Raw genomic sequence first — 6,809 nt, 5'->3', positions numbered from 1 at the left:
ATTTTCCAGGTGTTGTGTGTCTCAGTTCCCCTGGTTAGGAAAAGGGATTCCCTTCCCCCTTGCGCTTCCCAGGTGAGGCGATGCCTCGCCCTGCTTCAGCTCTTGCTGGTCGGGCTGCAACAGCTGACCAGCACCGATTGTCCAGCACTCACTAGTGAGATGACCCCAGTACCTCATTTGAAAATGCAGAAATCACCGGTCTTCTGTGTCCTTCGCGCTGGGAGTTGGAGACAGGAGCTGTTCCTATTGGGCCATCTTGCTCCGCCCCGTGTTTAATTTTCAAAGTTTAAATTACTTTTCAGGGAAACAACAGGTTGGAGAACAAGATCATCGTTTGAAAAGATGAGCATTAACTCTGGAATTGATATTTATTTGCACAACTCATTCCTACGCTTGATAGGGCTCCGAAACTTATTATTGCACTTAATATGAAAAGAGGATCACCTCTCTTTTGGAAATGACCCAAGATGACAGTCAGGGACAAGAGTAACTGCTACAGGTCAATGTTGAAGAGAAGTTGAAAACTATACTGCCGCCCAGCCCATTTTTCTTTGCTTTCATTCTTTTTTAAGATAATTTCAACTTTTATTTTCAATTCATGGAGTAAAAATGCAGATTTACTACATGGTTATGATGCCGAAGTTTGGGGTATTGAATATAGTACCCAACAATTAGTTTTCAGCCTCTCCCCCACTCCCTCTCTCTTCCCTCTAGTAGTCCCTAGTGTCTGCTGTTACCCTCTTTATGTCCATGAGTACTCAGTGGTAAGCTCCCTTTTATCAGTAAGAACATGCAGTATTCAGTTTTCTGTTCCTGTGTTTATATGCTTAGGATAATGGCCTCCAGCTGCATCCATGTTGCTGAAAGGATGTGATTTCATTCTTTTTATGGTTGCATGATATTCCACGGTGTATATACCCCACAGTTTCTTTATCCAACACACTGTTGATGAGCATCTAGATTGATTCCATGTCTTTGCTATCGTGAATAGTGCTATAATGAACATATAACAGAACATGTTTATGATAGCCATCAAGAAATCTGAACTTCAGGTATGTGTGGTATCTGGCTGATGAGATATAGATTTAGTTAATTTGATTAAGGAAGGATGAGTGCAAGAGTGCTAAAACATACATCAGTATAACATTCAATTAAATTCTAGGAGACAGTTGTCAACAAGGTATGTAATCCCACTGAAAAATGTAAAAATATATGACATGTACTTTTGATTTTATTCACTCTACATAGACAGCAATCAAGGACACTGGAGGTATTTTAACCTCTTGTTAATTACAATGATCAGATTGTGGCTTAATTGGGTTTTATATCATATACCAAGACAGTGTACATAATACGTGCCAACCACTGCACCAGGCTCAGAAAACCATGCCAGTATTGAACAAACAAAATTTTCCTTTAATTTTTCTTCCTTAGAAAGCCACTGTATACTTCATTCATTCATTCTAGACAGTCTTGTAGAAAATAGGACCCTAATGATAAACATGTTAATCACATTTTCTATCCTTTTGAAATTCATATACTTGTAGGGACTAAAACAGAGTAAGCAGGTAAATGAAATATTTTCTGATGCAGTTAAGAACCATGAGAAACACAAAGAGCTGACTAAGGTATGAAGTTGTGTAAAGTATAAAAGAAACATAAAGAGTTGACTAAGGTATGAGGCTGTACAAAGTTAAGGAACACATCTTTGAACAAGTAAGATTTGTATTGAAGCCCAAATAAGAAGCAGTTCTCTGTAGAGACTGAGTGACAAAAGATTATTTCACATAGAGGAAAGTGAGTGCAAAGTTAGAATAAACTTTGAAATTTTGAGGGAACAGTATCAGGATATGAGGCTTAAGAGAGAGGCAAGTACAATCAATGCAGAGCCTTTTGGAAAATGGAAATAAGATTATACTTTATTATCTATTCATAGCATAACTTATCGTTTTCATGGTAGTCCTCTTTTTTTAAAAAAAATGAAAATAATATTACAAAACAAAGAGCTCAATGTTATTTCTATAAGTGTGGTGTCAGGTTACATTTTCAACTAAGTAAATTAGGAACATCCACATACTTGATACATCACAGATCCTACCAATTGTGAGTTAATCTTGTTACATCCTATTCCACATCACAGAGGTAACATGCCATTGTAGATGGTTATACAACTTAATCATCAATTAACAGCCAAAAGTTGTTTACATTGATTGATATTAAATATCTCCTTCAGACTTTAAAACATCTATCAAAAGTCACTTAAGACGGGCATAAGGTGGCTAATTCAAGAAACTTTGGGAGAACTTTCTGCTTCATTATAGTTTGGGAAATAAATTTTGGATTCTGAAAATTTTTTCAAAAATTTGCAAAATTATTTTTATTTTCATACTTTACCTCAGGGTTCTTTCCCCTTTTTCAGATGCTTCTAGAATAAGAAATTCTGAGATCCCTTTCACAGAGTCTGCAAAAAAGCAACCCAGATACTCTTCTCTTTCTGAATGCCAGGTTTTCCATCATCTACTTCCAGTCTAGATCTCGTGCATCTGTACCATCAGTAAATCACTAGTTTTAACATCTTAGACATCCTTCAAAAGGATAGATTGCTGCTGGAAAAAACAACAAATCAATGTACTTTGTAATGCTTCCTCAGATGCTTAGTTTGGGGAAGTCAAGACATAAGAGTTGGTAACATGTTCTTTTGTTGTTGTTGTTACTATAACAGGCAGGAACCATGTTTTACTGTATTCTGTATCCCTGTGTCTTTGTGTCTTAGTATGGTGTGGCACATAACCTTGCAATCACTGATGCAAATTATGAGTTTTTTTCCCCAAGCTGTAATTAAGTATAATTGATAAAATTATATGTGTTTAAGGTGTACCACATGATGTTCAGGCCTGTCTATACATTGTGAAATGATTGTGATACCACAGTCAAGCTAATTAACATGCCCATCACTCACCATTTCTTTTGTGACAACATTTAAGATCTACTCTCCCAGCAAATTTCAAGTATACAATATGGTATTCTTAGCTATAGTAACCATCCTTTACATTAGACTCCAGAATTTATTCGTACTTTATAAATAAAACTTTGTACCCTTTGATCAACATCTCCCCATTTTCCTCATCACCCCTTCCACATCCCCTGGAAACCACCATTCTCCCACTTCAATAAGTTTGATTTTCTTTTTTATATTCTACATATAAGCAAGATCATGCAGTATTTGCCTTTCTGTGTTTGGCTTATTTCATTTAGCATTGTGTCCTCCAGGTGCAATAGACAGCAATACAATAAAAGTAGGGGACTTTAAATACCCTACTTTCAACAATCAGTAACACGGAAAACAAGGGAAACAGTAAGAATCAGTGGAATTGAACAACACTATAGACCAAAAGGTCATAACAGACATATACAGAACATTCTATCAAACAGCAGCAGAATACACATTCTTTTAAAATGCACATAGAATATTCTGTGGGCTAGCTCAAATGTTAGGTGACAAAACAACTCTTAATAAATTCAAGAAGTGGAAAAATATCAAATATTTTTTCTGACCACATAGTGCCTAAAATCAGAAATCAATACCAGGAGGAAAATTAGAAAATTCACAAATATGTAGACAACAAACATCATACTCCTAAACAACCAATGGGTCAAATTAAAAAAATCAAAAGGGAAATTAAAAAATATCTTGAGACCAACATAAATAGAAACACAATATACCAAAACTTATTGGATGCAGTGAAAGCAGTTATAAGAGGGAAGTTTATAGTGGTAAATGACTACAATACAAAAAGAAAGATCCCAACTAAACAACCTAACTTTGCACCTAAAGGAACCAGAAAAAGAAGAGCAAACTAAGCCTCAAACTAAGTTAGCAGAAGGAAGGAAATGTTGATCAGAGCATAAATAAATAAAACAGATACCAGAAATGTTCAGTGAAACTAAGAGTTAGGTTTTTGAAAAGATAAACAAAATTCACAAACCTTTAGCTAGATTAAATTTTTTAAAAAAACAGAGAGGACTCAAATAAGAAAAGAAAGTGAAGACATTATAATTGATACCACAGAAATACAAAGGATTATGAGATTGCTCTGAACAATTATACACCAAGAAATTGGATAACCTAGAAGAAATGGATAACTTCTTGAAACATACAACCTACCGAGACTGAATCATGAAAAAATACAAAATCTGAACAGGTTAATAATAAGCAAAGGATTGTATCAGTAATCAAAAACTCCCCTCATATAAAAAGCCCAGGACTTGATGGCTTTGCTGAAGAATTCTACCAGACATTGAAAGAAGAGTCAGCCAATTTATCTTAAAGTGTTCTAAAATATTAAAGAGGAGGAAATACTTTCAACCTCATTTTACCAAACAAACACTACCTTGATACCAAAGGCAGACAAAGATGCTACAAGAAAAGAAAATTACAGCTAATATTTCTGATGAGCATAGCTGCAGAAATCATCAACAAAATATTAGCAAACAATTAAACTTCACTCTGAAGTGATGATTTACGTCGTGTAATGTCGGAATGTGAGTACTCAGGGGTAATGAGTTTTATTTCTTTTGTTGTCGTTGTTTGAAGCAACGCAAAAACTAGTTGGTGTTGACTGCCTAGTTTGAAATGTCCTCCCCATTAGAAGATTTTGCATGTTTAAAGTATTTGATTGGTTGGTAGTGCATTTATATAAAACATGTATAAGTGATTGGCTCTGCCTTTATTTCAGGAAGTAGCAGCTGGCTCTAAATGAAATTTTTGGCTAATGATGTAAAACTCCATAGAAATCTTCATTGGTCCCTTTGACAGAGCCTTTAGTGTCAGTCAGTGTAGTGTTATCTTAGAGCCCAGGCTGGGAAGATGACCTGCCCTGGAAACCTATGATTGCTACCCATTGGTTTCTAAGTCCGCTTCGACTGATATTCATATAACAGAAGCATAAATGTAGAGCCATGTGCTAAAACGTTTTTACCTCTCTGAGAGGCTGGGACTTAGGGGGACTAGGTGCTGACAACAGACAGAGTCTGTACTTGAATATCCATTACTCACTGTGAATGCTGACTGAATCATGCTGGCATGTAGGAGGGGAACCTATGACGTTAATGCAGGGAATTGTACCTTCATAATTCCCTTTGAAGGGAAACCTGACATATGGGAACCTTTGCTACAGACTTTGTTCAAGAAGTAATACCCAGGCTGATAGAAAGGCTTATTTTACCAGTAGAAGAAGATCGTCTCTCTGTTGCCTAAGCTAGCAGCTTGGGAAAACCATGTTACATCCTCAACACACTGAGGCTCTTTAAGTAATCTGTACATAATTGTATTTATGGTTAGAGGTGGGAGAGACAGAAAAGGCAAAGGCAACAGTCCACTTCTCTAACCTCCAGTTTGAACACATAGGTATGTGGCTGGTAATTTAAGAAATCATTGTATCATTGTAATATCTGAGATCTAGGAGGAACCATGGAGTAGAGTTGGATCTAGATGGGTAATGTCAGTATGTGTTTTATTTTCTTTTGTTTATCTTTCCTTCCCTTGCATTTTTGCAGAAATGAGCATGAATTACATTTCAAATAAGAAAGGTATATTTAAAATTATATTCAGCATTTTCTGGCAACAAATTTCAGCTACTATTTTTATTCTCCTTCCTTTTCCAAAGGACTGAGTCCAGGCAGAAGGCAAGGATTTTGAGACCTTATCTACTCATTTAAAAACATTCTTGAGATCCGTCACAAATAGTAGCTGTTATAAGAACTTTCTACTCTTTTGAACACCGAATCCACCGTGATAAACTTCATTTATCCTCCTTTTGTGAACACTACAGATTCATCTATCCCTTGTAGTGTGATTTTTTGTCTTATTTCCTGACTCTGGATTGCTGTTTTCAGAGTGCTTGGAAAATGAATTTATTCTATAATGCTGTTTGTCGTGTTTCTCCTTTCTTGAGTTACTGTTCTAACGTATTCTTTGGTGTCTAAAATAACCCTTTACTCAACATAGCTCTTGCTTTTTTCCTTTGTACTTGCCAACCATTTTATATGGGTAATTTGTGTAGGTCTATGCTAAGAGCTTCTTTGAAGAGAAAGTCAATTATGGCTGCTTTGAACTACCATCAAATCAAAATTTGTTATTCAAAATTCTGCCTGTAATTTCGCTTTTACTAAGCCGTGGACAGTTTTGGCATAGTTATCTTTATCTTTTCCAGTCAATGAAAATTTGGGATTAAAAGAGTAATCTTTTTTGTTTTCCATTTCTAATGATGCATTTATTTAACTGGTCAAAACTATCACAGTTTTAGAATAACAGATTTGGAAGGGGCCTCAGAGACCATCTGGTTCAACCCTCTCATTTGTCATGTTGAGATAAATGAGCCTCAGAGCTCAAACACATGGTGACTAAACTAAAACTAGAATCCAGAGCTCTGGTCTCCAGGCCCACATATAGCCTTCCTACTATATCTGGTTTATTTTACTCTCAATGGGAAATGTAGTTTTATTTCCTAATTTTCAAAACAAAGTGAAATAAGGACTACAATCTTGATTTATCAGGGGGACATTGGTTGCAAACAACAGAACCTGACTTTGGGTATTTAGGGCAAAAGAGAATTTGCTGAAAGGTTATCAAAGGCTCACTTAATTCTTTAGCACAGGTCTTCAAAATAAGGAATGATTAGTGAAACTCAGAAGGAGAAACAGCATGTTTATTGAGCAAGATAGCCTTAATGTTCCCCTCAGCTTGACTAAGATTTAGACAGGTTTCTTCCTGACTATAGATCTTTGAGTTTCCTTTTTTTTTTTTTTTT

Source organism: Colobus angolensis, unplaced genomic scaffold (genome assembly GCF_000951035.1).
Source record: "Colobus angolensis palliatus isolate OR3802 unplaced genomic scaffold, Cang.pa_1.0 Scaffold27, whole genome shotgun sequence".
NCBI lineage: Eukaryota > Metazoa > Chordata > Mammalia > Primates > Cercopithecidae > Colobus > Colobus angolensis.
This window is presented reverse-complemented; position numbering follows the sequence as displayed.